The 24,175-nt window shown below is 37.4% G+C and overlaps 1 protein-coding gene and 1 non-coding gene across 3 annotated transcripts in view; one reads left to right on the top strand and one right to left on the bottom strand.

Moving 5' to 3' along the window:
* Positions 1–24,175, bottom strand: part of LOC135697078 (mpv17-like protein) — a 398,788-nt gene that overhangs the window by 253,510 nt on the left and 121,103 nt on the right. The window lies entirely within an intron of this gene.
* TRNAA-CGC (transfer RNA alanine (anticodon CGC)) lies at positions 9,961–10,032 on the top strand. The gene has a single exon. It is a non-coding gene; the product is annotated as a tRNA-Ala (tRNA).

Genomic DNA, 24,175 nt, shown 5'->3' with positions numbered 1-24,175 from the left:
AGCGGGGGGGGGGGGCTTACTATTTGCAGTTTTTAAAACAAAAAATGCATACACAAATTTTTTTTTCTTAAGGATGTGTAAAAAAAATGGTCTGCTATTCTATTTTTACTTCTTACGAGTTATGATTCCGTATGGAGTTAAAATATTGTTTTAGTTTATGCCGAGACATTGAAAAGTCAATGGTTTCGCAGTTGATTGTAAGACGTCATCACGTTGTAGTGTAAATATTTAATATCCACTTGTCCGTTCATTTGTTAGTGAGGAGATGTTGTTTGAATTATTAGCAGTTGGAAAATTTTAAATTTCTATATAAAGCTTTTATTTGAAATATTAAACTGCCATTAGAGCCACCCGCATATAGAAAACACAGAAGTAGTCGTACCGTAAAACGGGGTATCTTTGATAATGCGAGTAGCTTTGATGGTATAATGTAAAGATTAAAATTTAAATTAAATTAAATTTTAAATTAGAAACATTGGTTCCATATTGTAGCTTAGGGCATTTCCGTTGATATTGTGTGTAGTTTCTTATAGTATGTGTTACATATTTTACAAACATATTAAAAAACAATTTTCGTGTTTTTCGCCTGTTTGAAAAAGCACTCAAACCATCACTTATGAAATGTATTTCCTATATAGCCATCAAAAATGCAATGTGGTATTATTATTGCTTATGATGTTTTCTGATTATATACTCATTCAAAGTTTCATCTACAAAGAACTAAATTGTTTGAGTTTCAACCATATTTTTCTACATGCATCGAGCATTATCAAAGTAACCCCAAATCAAAAAACTGAAGTTCAGTCACAAAACTAAAAAATAGTGCAAATGCTTTAATTTCCTTTCAACATATTTCTGACGAACTGACTCTTGGATCCTCAGTTATTGTTTTAAAAATATATAATTTGAAAAACATTCATTGCTGTAAATATTATTTAGAATATACTTTAAAAAATAAAACAATGTTACCCCGTTTTACGGTACATCAAAAATCAAAAAATAGGATAAAATGAAAACTGTCTTCACCAGTTTCGACTCAGACACAGGTACAGTTGGATTTCGCTTGTTGGGCTATCTTTAAGCGAAGACAACAAATCAAGAAGACTGGCAACTCTTCCATTTTCTCATACAAACGCTATGAGACAGGTACAATCGCGTCATCTACCGCTCAAAGGTAAATGCTTCGAACGAATTTGATAGCAAAGATTACATCTTCAGAAGAAGGGTTTGTGTATTTGCTCATTTTTCTATGCGTTGCTTCCACCTTCCCTCAAGCGCAGCACTACTGTACCTGTCGCTTGGATTCTGGCAAAGTTGCCAGTCTTCTTGATTTGTTGTCGTCGCTTTAAGTGAGCTACGTTTCAGTTGGGCTCCCAAGCAGCGTTGCCAGATATACCGATTTATCGGTATTTATACCGATTTTCAAACTAGATACCGATATACAGATAAGGTTCCCCAGAATACCGATTTTTAAGATTTTATACCGATTTATACCGTTTTTTTTTTAATAATCAAAATTATTATTGCCTGCCCGCGCTCGAATTTCGGAGAAAATTTTTGTGAGAGACTTGTATTTTTTTGAACACCTCATATTTGTTTAGCCTTCAAAATTCTAAACAATCATATCTAAAGATGCCTTATGCTTGATACTCTTTCCACTAATCTTTGCATTTCCTCACCGTTTTTGGCTACCCATCAATCGAGATATAGTCGATGGCTCTTTTCGGTAATTGCTGGGGAATCGAGAAATATTTTTTTAAACATTATTTAACTTCCGAAAGTTTTTATTTATTTTTAAACTTCATGAAGTTTCATCCAACTTTCCCTTGAATTTTCCTTCCACCTTACCTTGAAAGCTTCTTCAGTATTCGCTCGAATGATTCTTTCATCTCCTCCCGCCAGTTTTTTTTTTTTATCTTTTCCGGAGCTTCAAGGATGCTATCAGATTTTTATTGCGGAACCACACTAGCTGCAGGCACATTTAAGAAATTCTGAAACAGCAGAAAAGTACAGACTTTTGTGTAAGTTTCGATAAATTAAAGACAGTTTTATTAACTTTTGTTAAAATTCGAAAACCCGGAAATTTCAGAAAAGTCCTGCGAACTCCAGTGAGCTTAAGGAAACATCATAAAGATTTTGGAAACTTCACAAGTCCAAAGAACTTCAGGGAAATTTAATGGTTTTCAGGAACTTTTGTGAAGCTCAGAGAACATCAGGACAGATTAATTAATTTCATTGAAGTTGCTGAAATTATAAAAAAAAAAGTTCCGAGAAACTCAGGCGATTTCCGAGAACTTCAACAATGCAAATTTGGGAAACGTAAGGGAAGTGTACATTAGATCATTGTTAGCTCATTTTACGGAAAGTTCTATCGTTTTTAATGGCAGTGTCGATAACTTTAAAAAACCACACGATCAGAGAACTTCAATGCTGATGTTACAATAAATTCAAAAAAAATGTGAGAGCACTTAAGAGATTTCGTAATCTTCAATAAAGTCCAGAGAACTTCTAAGATGATTAGAGATATTCTGGCAGTCTTATTTTGATCAATTTATGGGAAGTTCCGAGCACTTCGATGATGACCAGAGAACTCCAAAACAGCCCATAATTTCAGGAAAATTACAAGAAATTTTAAGGAATTTCGAGGAATTATGGAATAGTCGTAAGTGCATTTCAGGAATGTTCCGAAAACTTCAGGGAAATTTCAAAGTCTTCAGGGATGTTTTTTGAATATCAGGAAAATTTTCTGGATCATTACAAAATCCCCCAGGAATCTCTTTCGTCCGGAATGATGTCCTTGTTTCTTTTGACTGTTCCGTATGCGCTCTGGCTTCCGACTTTCTTCAGATGTTTCTTCCAATCTACCTAAGGAAGTTTCTGCCAGCGTCTCCAGGAAGTTTATTTCGTCTTCTCAACAAAAATAATTCTCCCAGAAATTTTTTTCGTCTTCTTCTGGAAGTTTGACCAAAGGTTTTTTTTTTGTTCGACTTCTATTGGAAGGTTTTTCCGAGCTTTTTCTGGCTTTCCCTGGAAATGGCTACTTCTGGAAATTTACTTCCGGTTTTCGAAACTTTTCTGGCTTCCTTTGGACGTGATATCCGATTTTTTCCGATAGTTTATTTAAATTTTCGCCACAAGTTTCTCAATTCGTGTCTTGAAAGCTTCCCGGAGGTTTTTAAAGCTTTTCTCGAGCTTCATCCAGGAGAGCTTCTTTCGTTTTTCTCTGGATGTGTTTTTCAGCTCTATTCAGAAGCTAATTCAAACATTCCCCGGAGTTTTCTTCCGGAATTTTGCGATCATTGTTCAAAAGCTAAAATTTTGCTTTGATTAACGGCTTTCTCAGTCTTAAAACACTGCAACGACTACGATGTAATCTGTTCGACATTTCGGTCATAGGTTGTGGCTTTTTTCAAGGGAAAATATTGGTTTTCGTTATTGTCAATAGTTTAGTCGTTGTTGTGGCTGATTTTTCATATTTTGGTTTCATTTAATGATACACACTCAGCGACGTGTTTTAATGATAATCGGTAAATGAATAATATTACAGATTTTTCGGTATTTTTTTTTACCAACATTCGATAATTTTTTACCGAAGTGACGGTAATCTCTAAGCGTGTTTTTAATTGATTTTAATGGCATTTCTCTATCCAACTTTTTGTTTCTCCATGTGTGGATGTCAAACAACAAGCAAGAATGCCATATGATAAGAGCTAATTTATTATTGCTGAAATGAAATAATCCAAACAAATTGAAACCGATTGATGGGGGTTCATTTTCTTATAGGGGAATTTACGTATTCTCGGCAACCTAAGCAGCAACCTTCTTTCTATAGCCTTTTTCTCTAAGGAACGCACACATATGCAGTATTGGTTTGTTTACAATCTTTTGTTGCAAGCTGCTCTAACAATTTCAGTTGAAAGAATTGTCAAAAACTGTTTTGAAACGCTTTTACAAAGCTCCAATCTTCTCTATAGTGAGAGCGAGTATTGTCGGCGACCAGTTTTTCTTCGGCAACCGTTCCATTTGAACTGCATGTAAATCTGCTGTTCTATTATCGGCAACTCGAAATCAGCTACAATTTATAGTGCGTGTGTTTCATTTCAAGAAAACCTTGCTAGATTGCTTTTTCTCAGTGGTAAAAATATAGTCAAATTGAAGCTGAAAGCATAAAGAATCATTTGCATGCATTCAACGAAGTGTTTTCGTAAGAAAATCCAGTAAAAAAAATGTTTCAATTTGGGTTGCCGAAAATAGTCTGGCATGCCGAAGCCGTCATTTCCCCTATAATCAAATGGCAAGAAAAATACTTTGCTGTCTTCTATTTTATTTTCCTCTTGAATATAATCAGCCTACAGATTTCTTTTTTTGATCATAGTGGTGCGATAAAGGCTTGCCATATGAGTAAACAAAAGTTTACTTTCCCGTTTTTCTCTATTTTTGTGTTCTTGTGTTCTTGTGTTTTCTTCTGACATGCAAGACTTTGGAAATTAAATTGAAAATACTCAATAATCACCACAAATATTTCAACGGTGGAACATATTACTAACGGTTTGAAAATAGAATCCTAATGAGCATGTATGCAGGATACAGTAAACAATCATCGCAATATCTTGATAAATCAAATAAGGGTCTCACAAAAAAAAATATAGTGAGCTTCTTAAATCAATAAATTAAAGTGATTATTTTTTGTTACATCCGTCCGTATCATTAACGTTATTCCTCGCCAAACTTGAAGCCTCAAGAAACAGATGAGTCCATAAATTTGTATGCTCTATTATTTAGTTACACAGTTATGGGCATAGTGACAATGACAATACAAATACCATGAAGAACGCTGAAAATGTAGTGATCATATAAGTGAAGTGATTGTTAATCAGAATTTCTAGAATATTAGCTGAAATTGAGCTCTGATGAATTTTGCACATAAGTAATGGTCGCAGATCCGTTGTAGCAAGATATTTAAAATTTAGACAAATTGAACAAAATATTACATATTTAGCTTAAATTCATTAGAGGCCTTCGACATACGTACAAAGTACACCGTTGTACTATCGTTGAACAATCGTTGTACTATCATTGTACTAGCGTTGTACTCTTTATCGCACCCGATGTCTCGTGCCTATTTTCAAATCAGGCAAGAAATCTGACATCCATAAGCTCTGGAAACTCCGAAGTTATTTTAGTCTTTCTCTTTACTTTCATTGGTATAAGTGAGGAGCGGAAAGGATACAGAAACCCCCCCCCCCTCATATCTTACTACGTCTATTAAATGGAGCACATGTTTTTGAATACATATGATACCAATTTGACAAGATCAGAAACACTGGATTTATTGCAGTTTGAAGCTTTACTTCCATTTAAATAAGTGAGAGGCGTGGGTATAGTTAGCCACCCCCTCATCACTTAATATGCCTATGAGATTTAAAAATTGTGTTTGAATAATTCATCTCAACGTACCAAATCGATAAGATAAGAAACTCCGAAGTCATTTCAGTTTGGAGACTGACTTTCATTGGTACACCGGCATTGTTGGCAGAAAAAGGTATTTTTGGATTTTAATTCGAAACATTGATCTTTGAACAGCTATAATTTTTTTTAGGGGCATTCTAGTACAATACATTTTTTAGCAAAGTTGTTAGGCACTTCCTATATACTTTAACGTATTTAGATGCGTGGTGCAAAATTGTTGTCCCTAGTAATAAAGATGCAAAAAAGTAGGTTTTCCCACACTAATTTCCATACAAATTTCAAACGCAATGCGGAAAGCCGGGTTACAACCAATCGTCCCCAAATTTTGCACAGTTGTTTGGGACCCTAAATGGATTCAAAAAAACATTGCTCTGAAAAAATGATCATAATGACCCATCCTACTCTATATACACATTTAGATTAATATTCGAAGTCCCTCCATTTTAACACATTCTGCATTCAAAACAGCTCACCCCGAATGTGCAACTGTTGCTATTATAATTAGAAATATCTCTGATTGCCTGCGAAAAGCGATTTCCCTAACACAGATTTCAAAGTTGAATTCCATCCGGTCTCACTGCGTGGTAAGTGGTGGTGTTCTCCAGTACAGCACGTCACCCTCGTTCCTAACAACAAACATACGCCAACCTAATCTGTGTTGAACACCCTAATAGCTCAGCATTACTCTGCTTACTCTGACAAAACGGTTCTTTTCGAGACCACCATACATTATTTTTGTTTAAGAGTTAATTTTCATTGAACATTCGCTCGCCTTAGTGCCCGCCACATCACCCTAAAGCTCTTTGATAATGTACCCAGCAACCAAACGTTTGTGGTTAAGTGCGTCAAATATTGAAGTGGTAAATAAAAATTCTCGCAATGACCGAATACTACATGACCATGCCAATAGGCTCTTTTCATGCACCACCAATGTAGAGTACGCTAGCCGATTTTGAGAGGAAAAGTCATCCAATCCATTTGTTTACATCATAATGGCGATTTTCAAAACTAAAAACCATGTACATTTTATTGCACAACTTGCAAAATTCCATCGGGAGTGGTCGATTATCTACAGATCTGAACTAATCTGATCTGAACTAATCTGAACAGCTGAAATAACCACACATTAAAAATCCGGAAGATCATAACCGCTGGTACAATTTTATAAATCTTAATTTTTCTTATCAAAAATATATGGAAGCACCAGCCCTCACTGCAAACCCGATACAGAAAACAAAATATTTCACGCGGATGATGATTTCAAGCACCTGCGGTGAATAAATTAATCAGGAAAGGTGAAAATATTGTCCTCTTCCTATGCTTCACGGTGAACATTTCCACCCTCATCACTCCTTTGAGGGTTCCCCTATTACTTAGTTTCTATTGGATTTGCCTATTAACGAAGACAACAAATCAAGAAGACTGGCAACTCTTCCATTTTCTCATACGGAAGTTATGAGACAGGTACAATCGCGTCATCTGCCGCTCAAAGGTAAATGCTTCGAACGAATTTGACAGCAAAGATTACATCCTCAGAAGAAGGGTTTGTGTATTTGCTCATGTTTCTATGCGTTGCTTCCACCTTCACTCAAGCGCAGCGCCATTGTATCTGTCACTTGGATTCTGGCAAAGTTGCCAGTCTTCTTGATATGATGTACAATTAATTTTCGCATATTTTTTGATTGATAAAAGAGTTTACTAAAGAGTTCAAATAAGAGCTCGTATCCAAGACATATCGTCCAGGATTGGCTTGTACTACATGGACACCGACAGAACACCTCAAAAACAGAACTTTCAAATTGCTTCCGAATATCAACCTATCGAACTTTTTCAGTGATAATGAGTTAAGAAATCAATTTAATATTTACTATACTTTTGCTGTGACTTCAAAACTACCTAAATTTCAAATTTCAAGAATAGACAGATTGCGTGTTTTTCATATGGATAAAATTGATGAATATATAACAGTATATAGAATAATTCAAGAGTAAATTTTCATTACGTCGAAAGTAACAAAGGTAAACAAAGTCGAGCTATCAGTGTCAATCGATGCTCCTGCTATTACACTATATCCGAATATAGGATCATATCCCATTTTTTAATTTATTTACCAGTCAAATTTCTTTTTGACGTAATCACCTTCCGATCAAAATAGTTTCCAATGTTACTTAAGTCACCCGATTTCTGTGGAGATGCCGTTTGCCTTAAGTAACAGCGCTGAGAAACCCGTGAAAAGTGTACGTTCGTCGTTTCGCTTTCTCATTATTAAAGTGAATAAATCGACCTGTTTGTTGCTAAGATGATTTCGGTGGTCCTAAAATGATGAATGGGCTGCACGTAAGGATACGTAATTGATAATTCTCCCGAATATCCTGGTAAATACACTTTGACTTGAGTAACAATAGGGGCCACCAAATGACGTATAATAACTTTTGACTCAAAAACCAGTATTTTTTAGCATGAAAACTAGCGATTTGCATTTGTATGATTAAAACCCTGCTAAATATGATAAACATTGCTATCACTATGAGATTATATGTGTTTAATTGGAAATAGGATTAACTTTTCGGTCATCAAAACAAAACTTTATTTTTCTCGGATTGGTGCGAATGTTACTTACGACAAAATGAATATTTGCTCTTGAATTCGGGATTATTATTAAAATTATGTTTGTTCATCTTAAAATTCTTTTTGGAAATATAAATATAGAAAAGTCGATAATTCTCTAACTTGGTGGTCCCTTCCATATCAAGTTATGGAGAGTTGACTGTAGTTCGAAATTGAGCTTATATTTTAAAATGCTACGACCATATCATAAGCAGAATTATCTGATTGAACCACATCATGCGAGCACTTTAAAATTACGTTGTCTACCACTCGAACTTTGCCGAAGAACAATATTTTGAAATTTTGTCTTCTCGAAAAAATAGGGTCTTATTTATGCACAACATGAAAAACCTGGCGATTAATACTTCATTTTCTTAAAATCGCTGGTAGAAGGTCACCCCAGAACTGCTCAACAATATGAAAGCTCATACGTAATATGAATTTCTCAATGACAGCATCTTCTGATGCATTATTGAATGCTGATAGTAAGCAACTGTCAACTTTTAAGGCCAATAGATGAAGAACTTTTGCTGCATCAGATCATTCATACAATCGTCACAAAATGTCAACAGCCATAAGTGTTCAGCAACATTTGAATTGCTTCCCCCCATTTGTCTAAAAAGAATTGCAACTGAGCCATATATTCAAACAATCGCACGCAAACAGGCTCTAGACAATCGATTTGACAGACGGGTCGAGCCATGGGCGTCACTGCCATATAATCTAGTACACAGCAAACGAAGACAACGTCGCGTCATCTATGCAAATTCCCGCACCTTTGCCGCTGCTCCTGTTGGTGAGTGCGTCGTCGCGGTGCGATGGGAAATAATAGCTCGACGGAAACAATGCGGAATGGATTTGGTTTGACCGTTTGTTCGTTTGCAGCTATTCATTGTGTACGACGCTGGTGCTGGTTGTCATTGGAATGTCTAACTCACATGGCATCGATTTTGGCATTGCATGCCTTGCTTCGCGGTTTGATTAATTTCGATACGTCTATTGGTGCTAGTGCAATACCCACTTCTAACTGGCGTTGAATTAATTGAATGATCCCAATTTGGATTTAAATACAGCAAAAAAAAAAATGGATGAAGCCCACAATCCCGCACCAAAAACGACGTCAAGGAAACGAGCCAAATAAAAGACTGAATTTCAATGAACGCTAATGGCAGCAGCTTGACAAAACCGTAAATTAAGCGATAATATTTTACGTTCCGGTTAATTGCCAATTATTCATCCCTGCAGCTAAACGTGTTTTCTCCCTTTTGCTCAACCGTCAGCGCCTTTCGCGAGGCCATCCACGGCATGACGAAAGGGAGAATAACATCCGTCAAAACAATGAAACTTATTGCTCGGTCATGAAATGGATGACTGTGTGGTCCGACGGCGCGACGTCAAGCTCAAGCGTCGTCGAAATGTGCGCCTCAAGGTGATTTGTGTTTTCGATTCGAAACCCGCTGACTGACTGAGAGCTCTGCCATTCTAATGAGAGTTGATGGATTCCATTCTAAATGGATTATTCACGTGATTCATTGATTGCCGTTGCGTTGTGGTGTGCGGAGCTCAATCTCAATCCCGCATTAGGGGAACAAAAAAAACAGACTTCGTTGACGTTATAAAAGCCATCGAAGCTGAGCTGTGTTCTATAAAAGCATGGCCTTCGTATGCGACAAATGATTGCGTCCTGATTTGGTTCTGATTATACCATAGTGAGCCCGCTTCTTACGAGGCACCTAATAGAGCTTAGAGGCGACGAATTCAAGTTTCGATCGAAATGAAATAACAAGGGCATGAACCGCGCATGGGGTAAAATAAGAAAAACCCATGTTGGCTTTCCCACAATGAGCTGTGCGACGTGGCAAAATTCAAATTGATAATGTATCAGGGGATGTAGCTCAGTGGTAGAGCGCTCGCTTCGCATGTGAGAAGTCCCGGGTTCAATCCCCGGCATCTCCAAAGTCGATAAGCTTTTTTTTCAAGCTCGGTCATTTGGCGATATAAAGATACATAAAGCATTTTGAATGACAAAGGAATCACGAACAGAGGCAACCAATTTAAAAATTTGCATATAATAAACTCTGTGGACCGTGAAAATAATAAAAACTGCTATGCTTTTGCTATAATCGAGATCGAACTTATTGAAAAGAAAGGCATCAAGTAACAAACTCTTTTCTTCGAAACTGGACTCTTGCAATATGGCAAAATTAAATCCTGCAGCCCTACAACGATCTGTTCAAATTATCGCATCATTTCCTAAGAACCATTCCACGAGAATAGATTTCTCAGTGTCGTCCCATCGCATCTTGCACCTTCAATTTCTAAGAAGTACCTACTTTATAACTCAGCGCTCAGCCATTCCTATAGGCCTGGTTTCGTTTCACAGTCTCCTTCCATTATTCATCCATTTCGCGCCATTTCCCACCAAAAGATACCGAAACGTGTCGCAGCCAAGCCATAAATTAACCCGTGGATTTCGAACGAAATTAAAAGTTAATGCCAATAAAATATGCTAATTAATTTCCCTCCCTTTCTTGTCGCTCGCGCAACACACGGGGCTGAAGTTCGTTTTCGTTAGCTCGATGTTTTGCTTGAAAACAGCAACAGAAGTAGGTAGTAGTGTATTTTTTTTTCTTTTGAAATTTTATGATTAGCTTAACCCGTTAGCGATAATCTAAATGCGTATTTTTGTTGTTGTTGTTGTTGTTGTTGGCTCACCGCCCTGGCTACCGTTCAGCGAGCGATGGACGACAATCCGGCAAACAACACGAATCGAAACTGATCTGCGTAACTGTATACATATTTTCACAGTTGGCTGAATGGCTGAATAAATAATGATGGAATATATTTTTTTGTATTTCTTTTCGGGGTGTGTGCTCAATTGGGTCTGATTTGATGTTTGTGAAACTGGGTAAATTGAATAATCATTTATATAATTTCCAAAAACGCAACTCTTTCCCATCGGTAACATCCTTGCCAGAGGTCATTCTAAACGTGTCATCTACCTCGCTCAAGTACGGGTTATTTTTTTTTATTTAACCGCATTCATCTATCTTGACGAAGACCGATGAGAAGGTCACAGCTGAGTTGTGGTTGTGATAAGCAGAAGTGTAAATCAAGTGCTTGAAAGGTTTCTTTAGACCGCAATGATAAAAAGATGATCGAGACGGACGACGGCCTCTGATAGAGGTTTTAACCCATTAACGCCCAGTGATCTATTTATAGGTTAGTTAGATCTTAGATTTGACCGCCCATAGATGCAACTCCGTTATTGCCAGATTAGCTGTAATTACACAGAGAAGCAAAAGACTCTGCTTGGGACTAGCAATGATCCGCAATTCGTAAATAAATGGTGATCTAAAATTAGGCAATACCAGCGCCGGCCACGTTCAAATGCTGGTCACGAAAGAAATGGGTACGAATATGTTGACGTAATACTCGCTTTAATGAAAGTAGAGAACACCTCTGCACTTCCACGAGAAATCACTGGGATGTTGAATAAAAGGGTTGGGATTGCAGCAGGATTCGTTTTGGTAAACGATATGCTGAATTGACATCCTAACGACTCGATAGCGCAAAGGAGCTTGGGTTTGAACCCACGGTCTTCTGCTCTGTAAGCAAAATCGGTCACCACTAGGCCACCGAGCTCCTTACATCACAAAACAATTTCCGTTCAATTTGTTGTTACTACACCCAACCGAGGGATGTAAGATTCGCTTACAATTATGTGGGATTCATCATCAGAGGATGTAAGTGGAGACCGCATGAACCGAGGATGCGATATACCTAGCTGCGGTCCAATGCAAGATAATTGGAGACCGAAAAATGTAGAGTGTATTAGTGAGGTAAATTTATTATGTCGAAAAAAAAAATAGGAAAAAGGTTGCCACGAACGTTGCGATTATCAGACCTGTGCTTTCTCCACTGCTCTCTTCATGCCTCTGAATAAGGATAGCCTAAAAGCAAACAAGACGTGTTCCTTTCCTCTCACACTCGACTTCGTATGCTTTTTCTGCTGGAGAGATTCGCGGCAAGGGTGTGCGTCGTTCTACCATGTTATACATAAAAATCAAGGCAAATGCTTGCTTGTGTAGGTGAAAGCACAGACAGAACACGAAATAAAAAAGGCAAAAAACCATTACATCGCCTGTAAGGTCAACTTCTAACATTCGTTGCGATGTTCATGAACAGAGGATGATAGGAAATGGAACTAACATTCATTGTAATAGATTTTTGGTTTGCGTGTATGTTTCGATTTCAGCGTCGACCTCACCGTCGACGACAAAAATTGCTCTTGAGAAGAATTTGCTAATTAGCTATCAACACGTCTTTCCTAGGACTCAAATATTACTTATTCTACGGACACCCATCTTTTCAATCAAAATTCATGACTGTCAATACTGTAAGATGCTTGGATTCTAACCCACGATCTTCTGCTCAGTAAGCAAAAACGGTCGCTCTAAAGCCACCGTGCCCCTTACATCACAACAAGCTACGACCGACAATCGTTCATTATCGATTACAAGAAGCTATTACAATGAATTGAAATCCCCTCAAATAGTTAACACTGCCTTCCGAACCGGATCAGGCGTACGTCACATTTGTCTAAATATACGTATTACTTTTCCGAATCGTTTCACCGATTTCTATTATTAACGATTTTCTACAATAGAAACCTGGATAGATCAACTCAGTAATGTAACGAGGCTTGGGTTTCAACCCATGATCTTTTACTCTATAAAACCGACTTAACAAGAAGCTATTCAAATGAAGTGACGTCTCCGAAAGCAGCCTACAATGTCTTTCAAATGAGTATACCCCATTAGGCATAAATACGTTAGGCATAATGGACGTTAGGCATAAAATACCTTGCTGCTGTGCAACTCTAGAAATCTGTTTCGAGCATGGTAAACAATGCTTGAATTAGACTAGGTGTTGAATAAAATATGATACAAGTTATGCAAATATAGTTTATTTAATAAGCACAGCTTGGAATCCATTATTTATCATATCATAAGTGACGTAGCTACATATTTACTAAGATCCAAATTTTTTAGCGATAGCGGTTAAGTGATCTGGCAATAAAACTCAGCATAGTTCTGACACTAGCGTGCACAGGAATCTTGTTAAGGAGGGGCATTTTTTTATATGGTGTATTTAATCTGGGGATGGGGAGTACTCCAAAGTATGTGGTGGATGGTGCTGTCCACCTCCCACTATTTCCCTACTGTTCAATTTAGCTAATTTTATTTATTTTTTGCTCCGGTGGTGGCTCATCCTCTTTAACGCAAACTGCTTTCAGACAGCCAATGGAAATTTGAAATTTATTCCCATCGACGATGTCGATGATGATCGGTTCGTCAAATGGTTGTGATACTAGGGCTTAAACCGAAATGATACATTTGCTGCAATGTTGTTGCCTTGGTGGTTGGATTCAGCTGAAGTCACGTCACGTCAGATGGTGGTGATAGCACCGACAAACCGACCAATAAGAATCGCATTCTCCTTTCGCATGCACACTGCTTCGACAAGTACAAGGTTCAAACAGTGCGCATAGCAGTGAACAAACAGTATATTGCTCTTGGTGTTGAGTACTTGGCACCGATGAAGTCTTCAAGAAGTAGATGAAATACGCGTATCTGTCAAAATATAAGCAATTATAACGGAATTTAAAGGAAATAAATCAACACACTCAAAGCTCTTCATAAAAGTATATGGTTGTTTTTGTCCTTGTACTCTAGAATTGCTGCCAGCCATTGTGCTGGCACCGTCAAAACATACTGCCATAACCTGCTCCCAAGAAATCTGCATCGCTGTCAGAACCTCAGCAATGGCACACCCACGAATGTTTCCGTCGACCGACCATTATCAATATACGGTAAATGGATGTAATGTCGGTCTAAATGCCCCTAATTTGGGCCCATAGATAAATTCAGAAATCGACTAAATTTTCAATAGCGACCAAAAATATCCATTTGTACCGCCCCAGTGACGTATTCATCTAGATAAAATTAATAAATAGCCGACTTATACCGACTTTTCAATTAGGGAATCCAAAAGCATCTTCAACCTTTGTACAGTTGCGAAAAAGTCCATCCTCAGAATACCTTGAGGTTCTTTTCGAAATTTTTAGAACTCAATGAGCTCATTTGAAATTCTTCTCAGAAGTCCTCTGGAATTATTTTTAGAACTCTTCTCAGAACTTTTACTCAGAACACCTTGGAACTGAAATTCCCTTAGAGTTTCAGAAGAATTTCCTCAGTATTGTCCAGAAATTATTCCCGGAATGAGCTAGAAATTATCGGTTACTCCTTTGAAATTTTCCTCCAAATCCCTTTGGAATTTCACTCAAAATCTAATTTTTCTCGGTATTCTTTTCGGAATTATCTTGGAACTAGCTGCAGAATTCGCAGAATTTTCTTGGAATACTCCCCAGAAATCCTTTGCAACTGTCCTCAGAATTCAATATCCTTAAGGTTCTTCTCGGATTTTTTTTTTAGAACTCTCCTGAGAGCTCTTTTGAAATTCTTCTCAGAAGTCCACTGGAATTATATTTAGAACTCTTCATGTTTTTTTTTCTCAGAACACCTGAAAACTGAAATTCGTTAAGAGTTTCAGAAATTTTTCCTGGAATGAGCTGGAGATTATCTTCGGAATTCGCTTTAAATTTTGTGTAAAATCCGTTTGGAATTTCACTACAAATTTGATTTTCTCGGTATTCTTTTCGAAATTATCTTGGAACTATCTGCAGGATGCACTACAAATTATCCGCAGAATTCTCTTTGAACCCTACCCAGAAATATTTTAGAATTCAATATCCTTGAGGTTCTTCTCGGAATAATTTAGACCTTTTTTTCTCAGAACACCTTGGAACAGAAATTCCCCTAAAGTTTCAGAAGAATTACCTTTATATTCTCCAGAAATTCTTCTCAAAATGAGCTTGAAATTATCCTTGGAATTTCCTTGAAATTTTCCCCAAAAATAGCTGTGTATTTCAAAATTTGATTATCTCGGTATTCTTTTCAAAATTATCTTGGAACTCTCTGCAAGATTCACTAGAAATAATTCGCAGAATTTTCATGGAATCATCCCCAGAAATCTTTTCTTTAAGAACAATCCTCAGAATTCGATACCCTTGAGGTTCTTCCCCAAGCTTGCCCCTCCATTCACCAGAACTGTGCAATTTTTACATCAGGAATTCTCAATTCAGCTTGACCCTTCAGGCAGCAGATTGTTGCAAATCTTACACCAGAAATTTTCAATACAAACTTGTCCCCAGAAAATTTTACGCCAGAAAATTTCATTTGACCAGAACGATGCAAATTTTCCACCGTAAATGTTTAATAAAAATTGCTTCTCCAGTCTTCTGATTGGTGCAGATTTCCTTTTTTTAATTTTCCACCAGTAATTTTCAATATAGCTTGCTTCTCCTATCATCAGAATGTTGCAGGTTTTCCACCAAATAAAGCTTGCCCCTATTTTCAGATTTTTCATCATAAATTTTAAGTAAATCAGCTTCCCTTCAATCATCAGAATGGTGCAAATTTTACACCAGAAATTATTATTAATGTATGTTTCTCTATTCAGCAGAAGGATGCAAATTCCGAAAAGCTTACCCATCCGTTCATTGTAGTGGTGCAGATTTTCCACCAGATATTTTCAATATAGCTCAATTTTAAATAAAGCTTGTGCCTTCGTTTACTAGACCAGTGCAAATGTACCTCCAGAAATTTTCTGTTCATTTCATTTATCAGAGCGATGCAAATTTTGCCCCAGAATTTTTCAATAAATCATGCTCCTTCATTCACCATGCACCAAAAATTGTCAAAGTTTGTTTCACCATGCACCTTTGTGGGTCAATTTTCAAGCTTTACCTTTTCATGCACCATAATAGTGCAAATTTTCCACCATAAATTTTCAATGAAGCTTACATTTATCAGAATGATGCAAATTATGCACCAGAAAAATGAATAAACTTTGCTTCTACATTCACATGTTGAGAACTTTCTACCAGAAATTTTCAGTTCAATGTGCAGCTCCAGATTTTTAGCGTGATTCAATTAATTCATTATAATTAGTCATTCATTTTGATTAGTCCCTCCATGTTATTCAGTTTGATTAGTCCCTCCATGCACCAACTTGATGATATTTTTACACCAGAAATATTCAATAAAAAGCTATTTCTTTGATTTACCACCACGAAGTTTAATTTTTTTAACCTTAAATTTGCTCTCTTGTTTTAACACTCCATGAGCCACCTTGAAAAAAAAAATACACCAGATTTTTTTTTGTATGCACCGGTGCAATTTTTTGACCAAAAATTTTCAGTGAAGTTTGTGCCTTCATGCAGCTTTGTGGTGCAATTTTCAGGCACCATAAAAAAGGAATTGACGCAATAAAGGGTTTTCATTTACCTTCAAATCAAGTTATTTTATATCATAATTTTGTAAATGTGGAACTAAAAATCTTATTTTTAAAAGGGTGGGCAATTGCCCCATCTTGTCCCACCCTGTGAACTATATTTTGAAAGCAATCGCAACTAGAAATAAAAAAAAAATCACATATTTGATGTAATATATTTTTACACACATATTGCAATTGTCAAAGAAAAAAAAGTTTCCCTTGAAGAACACCTCATGAAATAAAGAATGGTAAACTCTGAGGTTTTTCATTCGATGACAAAAAACATACCTGCTGCTCCCATACTTTTCGATACAACGATTCTGTTTTTGTTGTCATCAGAATGAAATCTAGCGAAACCGTCTGCTGACGTGAGGGAGCGATACTTCCATGAACAGTGATGAGTTGCCGAAACAAACTAGGAACTGTGGCAAACGTACCATCTACAACCCAATACTCTGCCTGTCCTAGACGTCGCAAGTTTTCATGAGTCCCAAAAATTAAGGCTCTATCATTATTGTCACCGATGCCAGCAATCAATAGACGGTCCCCATTATCATCCGTCTAGAATTCATCGTGTAGATTATGCCTAGCGTCCTTTATGCCTAACGTCCTTTATGCCTAACGTCCTTTATGCCTATCGTACATTATGCCTAACCTCCGTATGCCTAACGTCCGTATGCCTAACCGGTCGTTATGCCTAACGTCGTGTACGGCAGTTTATTATTTCGTGGGAGAGGTTGGGATTAAACCCATGATATTCTGCTCATCATGCAAAACCGATCCCTTCTGGGTCATCGAGCATCTAAAAACCACAACACTCCATGACAAAATATGATTAAATTTTCGTTTGGTATGTGATTAACAACAGAAATACGCGATAATTCATACATACAAATAGTACTGCCTACGGCGACTACGAAGGCGAATACGACGGCGAATACGACGGCGAATACGATGGCGAATACGATGGCAAATACGACGACGAAAACAGCGAATTTGGAACTTACCATTTGTCTAGAATTCAACACGTTAGCAAGGCACCTCCTGGATCTTCATGTCCGCTATCTGTCACACCACCAAGAGACCAGCAGCCGAGATCTTTTGCAAGCGGAAAACTTGCTGATTCACAGCAACGTCAGCCACAGAATCATCACCAAAACTCAGTTTCAGTTACATTTTTGATTACGGTCGAGAGACATGAACTCAACAGTTATACATGTCTTCTCCAAAATTTTACTACGGACCAATCTCTTGAAAAAGGGTAAACAATTTAGTTCGGAATTGACTCACAAGGTGGTGTTAGTGTCTTTAGAAAAAATCGTATAATCAACTTTTATAAAATAAAGTTCTCATGATCAGGCATGGAAAATCATTTGCATTCATTTCGTGCATTCATTTACATTCATTTGCCTCTAACTTTTTTCTTCACAGCATTCCGCAAAATGATGTATGTAGCTTTTATAGGTTTTGTTATTAGCTACAACTTTTGTTAACAAGTCAAATCCTTATCTCTTATGCATGACGAACCAAAGTGAACAGAAGCCACTACTGTTTTTCAGTGAATGTATTTTACATTCACTGAAAAACAGTAGCAAGTTCTGCCCGCTCTAGTTCGTGATGCATAAGAGATACAGATTTGACTTGCTAACACAAGTTGTAGCTAATAACAAAACCTACAAAAGCTCTATGCATTATTTTGCGGAATGCTGTTGATGAAAAAAGTTAGAGGCAAATGAATGTGAATGAATGTATGAAATGAATGCAAATGATTTTCCATGCCTGCTCATGATATGTGTTAGGTTGAAAAATGCGGTCATCTGTAATGTTTCAGGAGGCCAAGATCTTTTTAATTGTTGAAAGTTTAGTTCGGAATCCTCCCGCTAGGTGCCTCTAGTGTTCTTATAAACTTCATGTGCATGCAGGGTTGAAATCTCGAGATCCTTGTTGGATACAAAGCTGCTGTGTTCTGCAATGTTGTTCAGGAGGCCACAAACTTTCGAATTGAGGAAAGTTTAGATCGGAATCCTTTCACTAGGCGGCAGTGTTCATATGGATTTCATGTAATTGCAGGGTCGACATCTCGAAATCTGTGCTTAATACAAAGTTGCTGTTTTCTGCATTGTTGTTCAGAAGGCTTAGACCTTTCGAATTGTTGACAGATTAGTTTGTTATTATCTCGCTAGGTGGCACTAGAGAGGGTCTAGTATAAGATATTAAAAAATTGGCTGGTTATGAGCTAAACGAACTGTCAAATCCTGAGCCAATCGAGCATCGTCTATCTTGATTGCATTGGCAGTGTTACTAGGAATCACCTAGGCATAGGTCGCCAAGGCAGATTGTTTTAAATCCGCTCCTCTATTATACTTTACTTTCTCTAGGTGGCACTACTGTTCTCATGGATTTCGTTTAAATGCTGGGCCGACATTTCGAGATCTTTGCTACATACAAAGTTGCTGTTTTCTGTAATTATGTTCAGGAGCAGTCTTGTAAGCGGTCACGGTAGTCGACACATTTACTGTGATAATCGACTGCCTTTGCCTCCGATACTTGCAAAACAAGATATCGTAGTACAGTACCAAACTAAAATGTCATAAGGCAGGCTCTGTCATACGACACTGTCGCCGAAGACCGTTACAAATGTATGTATTTAAGTTTTTTCTCATAATAAGAGCTGCTGATATTGTGCTTGTGTGATTTCTGAAAATAGCAAGAGACAATGTCCTAGTAATAACATTTCGTATCAGAAATGGTTTAATTTACATCAATTTGAGGAATTAGAACGAAATCACTCATGTCATATGGGTCGTTCCAGCTCAAGTGGGTACAGAATTTAAAAAAGTTGTGGTCGATGTCACCGATTTGAGACAAACTTGGCCAAAACGCTTATTTTGTCATTTTGAACAGATGCTTTTTTTGATTTTGCTCTAAAGTGCCTAGATCCTTCTGGGCTACAACCCTGGATTTTCGAAATTTTTAAAAATTTCAACTTTCAGAAGAGATTAATCCACAACCAAATAAGCTATTCGTGAACTTAGAACGTCAATTTGAAGGTTTTTTAATGTTGATTTTTATAAATGTACAAACATTTTGTTTTTGTTATAGAAAGCTCTTGTACTTGATGTGTTTCCAAGGGAAAATGATTTGGACAAATAGTTTTTGAGATATTTCCAGATGAGTGAGAGGTAGTTTTTAGCTTTTCTGGTGGAAAATCAATGCTATTTGGTGGCTGGTGTAAATTTGAGCCCAAAATATTAAGAAATAAAAAATCCCGTCCATGGTGAAAATATGCCATTTTTGACAATTTGGATACCTGCCAGTATTGAGCCTGTTTACTGTAGTTACTATAAGAAAAACAAAATGTTTGTAGATTCATAAAAATCATAATTAAAAAAACCTAAATTGACGTTCTAATATCACGAATAGCTTATTTGGTTGTGGAGTAATCTCTTCTGAAAGTTGAAATTTGAAAAAAAAATCCAGGGTTGTAGTCCACAAGGATCTAGACACTTTAGAGCAAAATCAATAAAGGCGTTTGTTCAAAATGCCAAAATAAGCGTTTTGGCCAAGTTTGGCTCAAATCGGTGACATTGACCACAGGTGGTGTACCCACTTGAGCTGGAATGACCCATATGATAGTTATTTGATAATTTTCATTTTGGTCGAATGTTATTCTACCGGTTGTGTTGTGTGAGAGAGACTGTCGCGCATGACAACGAAGCAAGTGTAGGTAAAATCGTCAACTGTTTCAACCTCTGTTCAGGAGACCAAGGCCTTTTGAATTGTTATCAGTTTAAGTCGGAATTCTCTCGATAAGTGGCACTAGTGTTCTTAAAAATTTCATATAGATGCAGGGTCGACATCTCGAGAGCCTGATAGTTACTGTTTCTGCAATGTTGGTCAAGGTCCTTTTAATCGATGACAGTTTAGTTCGAAACCCTTTCTAGTGATCTTATACATGTCGTGAAAATACTGGTGTTAGAAGTGAAAACAATTTAAGATTTTTAACATTAAATCAATAATTTATGGCTCTTTATCAAATCTAGCGGTAGGTTTTTTTTATCAATTTATATGATAAGGCTCAACCTAATTAACTATACAGAGCCGTGGATTCATGTCCACTTTACAATACATCTTAAAACTATAGTCAAAAAGGTACAACACAATATACATTTTATCTTCCGCTATCCAAAAAGCCTCCTCCACCAGCACGGGAGCCGCTTCCAGTGGTTTCGTTGTATGGCAGATTCGCCAACGGGGGACAGAGTGCTTCCATTGCACACTGGGCCAGAAATGCAATCTAGCGGAGCAAAATTAATAACTCCGAAACTAAGCATTTTCGCGACTTGGTGTCTTCGGTAAAGTTTCTCAGCATAATAAGGACCATCTATTGACATTAACAAATAGTTCAAAACTCTTTCGCAAAGGTGGCGCTACAATCTAACTTCTTTCTTTGATGTTTTGAAGACTTGATGTTTTGCGCAAAGTTGTTTGCCTTGACAAAATAAACAACTCTTTTCATAACGTAAAATTTCCACAGCCTACTGGTTCCGAGCTATATGGAGTTGAAGAAAAAAATGTCGAATATATGTTTTTTTCTAGTAGACTGTGGAGTTTTGACTTCTTCAGAAGGGTTGTTTATTTTATCAAGATAAACAACTTTGCTCAAGAAGTCAAGTTTTCAAAATGCCATTTCTAAAACGTTATAGAAACAATACATTCTCCACTAAAATGATGAAGTCTCAAAAACAACAAAATATACCTATCTCAAATTTTGATATTTTGTTTATCGAGTATTGCTAATTTTTTTGCTGAAAATGTCAAGTTGCGATTTTTTGCGCTTTGGGAGATATTAAAGTTCAAAAATTGTTGTATTTTTTTTCGGTTTTTCAACAATATCTTCAAAATTTGAGGCTAAAGCCAGTATGTTTCTTCACAATAGCTATTTATTTAATGCATTTGCATAAGATAAAGATATAACATTTGCTGCAAATGTTATATAGCATTTGGGTTTAAATTATAGCAAAAACCCTACTGATGGTTTCTTTGAAACCATAAGTTGAAAATAAGTTTAAATTCCGTGGTAATTTGTTTTAGGTGTTGATAAAGAAATGGATATGCTTTACCAGTTTTTGGAACGTTATTTTGTCTTATTGTTTGTATGTCAAAATATAAAATACAAATGAAAGTGACATCTACACGTCGTCCTTGTTCTGGAAATACCAAGGGATAAGTCACTCAGCACATTGTGCCGAAATTAGATTCGGCACAGCTTGGGCACATATTAGTTTAGAACTCGGCGCTAGTGTGCACATGAACTTCCTGTATAAACTGCATCTCGAGATCATGGCCATATAGAAGGATACTGTCTTGGGCAAAGTTGTTCAAATGACCACACACTTAGAAAAATACATGTTAATTTAGGTGCTCTGAGACTGACATATACGAGCGTCAATTTTGACATAAAAGCAAAATTCAGCTCAATCAAACGTACTTTTCCTCGAGTAACAAACGTTTCAGTCTCGGAGCGCTTAATTTTACATAACATGTTTGTTTACGTCTCATCCTTTATGTCAAAGATGGATTCCGTCACGTGTAAAATTAGTTATTTCTTAGTGTGTAGTTTCTCACACAGTTGTAAACTCCTCTTCCCTCTATGAGGGTGGCGTACTTAATGGATACACCTTGATTGAGATTAAAAGCTTTTATAAGTATGTATCCGACATTAAGCCCAATCTTCCATGATAATTAATGTGGACCATTTGCAAATGATGCAAGGCAAATGACTTCACCTTTAAAACCCCAACATCATTCGACCCCTTTTGAACCGAAAAATGGTCAAAATCAATATTCATTTAGCTCCTCAACTCACCAATCCGCACTCCACCACCGACCGTGGTCTCACCAGCTCAGCTGAGCAACAAAATAGCGCACATCATCATCATCATCATCCACATCGTCATCCAATCAGCCACCACACCACGCGGTGACGAACGTGCGGAGAATTCCTCTTATTTACGCTCCTCGAAAAACCCGCCAACCATCCAACCATTGGTGGAATGTGGGATCCCATCAAAGCACACATCTCACCTCCCTCCCCGTCTTTCAGTCAGCCAACTCCACGCTGCTACCGAGATTCACATTTCGCGCGCGTAAGCAGCGCTCACGGTATTTGGTGTCACTTCTTCCTCTTCCATCTCATTCTCAGTTCCTTCCTCATCGCAGTTGGCAGTGCCTGGTGACCATCAACTCGTCGGATTCACCTCGCTGCAGGTTGCTTTACTAGACCGACCTGCCCGACAGAGCACCCATGGAGTAGGGTTACCATATGAAACCAAAATTGAATTCATTTGAATTTCGCAGAAAAAGAAGGGAAAATGTTTTCATTTCCAAAGGAGGACAGTTCCAATAAAAGGTAGAAGCTATTTAGTAAGGATTCGAGTTTTTTTGATTTCACGAAATAGTAGATATCGATTTTGATGTAACGTGTTTTTTGATCAAGTAATCTTAATATCAATTTAAATAATTTAATTGTCAATGCATAATAATGATCATTTAAGCTTAAGGTGAAAGTTAATGCTTTTCCGTTGATACTGACTCCGCACCCGTTCGAACCACACCCAAATTCAAAATGCATCAATACCAAAAAGCATTGCAAATTCGCAAAATGGGAAGTATTGAAATTTTGACAAATACAAAATTATTGTAAAGTTATAATAATTCTACTACTGAAATGACAATTTCAATTCCAAGATTCCAAGGACAGGAAAGTCCTACTGAAGTTCAGGGAAGTCTTGGCGTAGTTCAGGGAAGGCCTGCCGAACTTCAGGAAAGTCCTGCCAAAGTTCAGGGAAGTCCTGCCGTAGTTCAGGGAAATTCTGCCATTTCAATTCTTGGAAATCAGGGTTGTCCTGATGAAGTTCAGAGAAGTCCTGCCGAAGTTCAGGGACGGCCTGTCGAAGGTCCGGGAAGTCTTGCTGAACTTCAGGGAAGTCCTGCCGAACTTCAGAGAAGTCCTGCTGAAGTTCAGAGAAAACCTGCCGAAGTTCATGCAACTATTGCCGAAGTTCAGGGAAGTCCTGTTGAAGTTCATGCAACTATTGCCGAAGTTCAGGGAAGTCCTGTTGAAGTTCAGAGAAGTTCTGCCATTTCAATTCTTGGAAATCAGGGAAGTCCTGCCAAAGTTCAGAGAAGTCCAGCCGACGTTCAGAGAAAGCCTGCCAAAGCTCAGGGATGTTGTGCCGAAGTTCAGGGAAGTTTTGCTGATGTTCAGGAAAGTTCTGCCGAGGTTCAGGGAAGTATTGCTGAAGTTCAGGGAAGTCCTACTGCAGTTCATGGAAGTCCTGCTGAAGTTCAGAGAAATTTTGCTGAAGTTCAGGGAAATTCTGCCGAAGTTCAGGGAAGCTTTGCTGAAATTTAGGGAAGTCCTGCCAATGTTTGAACTTAGAAAATGGTTTACAGAAAATTTAAACAATAAATCAATCTAGTAAAAATTGCTTGAGATAGCAATTTTAGTTCTTTAATTTGGCACGGAAGAATTTTTTCGATTGAGCGTTGCAGTATTTTGTAAAAAATCGATGAAGTGAGTCATTCTGAACCCATCCACTTTCACCTTAATTCACGCAAACATGTTCTAAAAGGGTTAAATAAGAATTAAAACATATTGCAGTGAATTTTATACTACCTTATAATGGGGTAGCAT

The sequence above is a fragment of the Ochlerotatus camptorhynchus genome, unplaced genomic scaffold (assembly GCF_037179485.1).
Source record: "Ochlerotatus camptorhynchus isolate MF236.1 unplaced genomic scaffold, CSIRO-AGI_Acam_v1.1 ptg000066l, whole genome shotgun sequence".
Classification (NCBI taxonomy): domain Eukaryota; kingdom Metazoa; phylum Arthropoda; class Insecta; order Diptera; family Culicidae; genus Ochlerotatus; species Ochlerotatus camptorhynchus.
The sequence above is the reverse complement of the archived record's forward strand: the minus strand, read 5'-3'. Positions and strand labels throughout refer to the sequence as shown.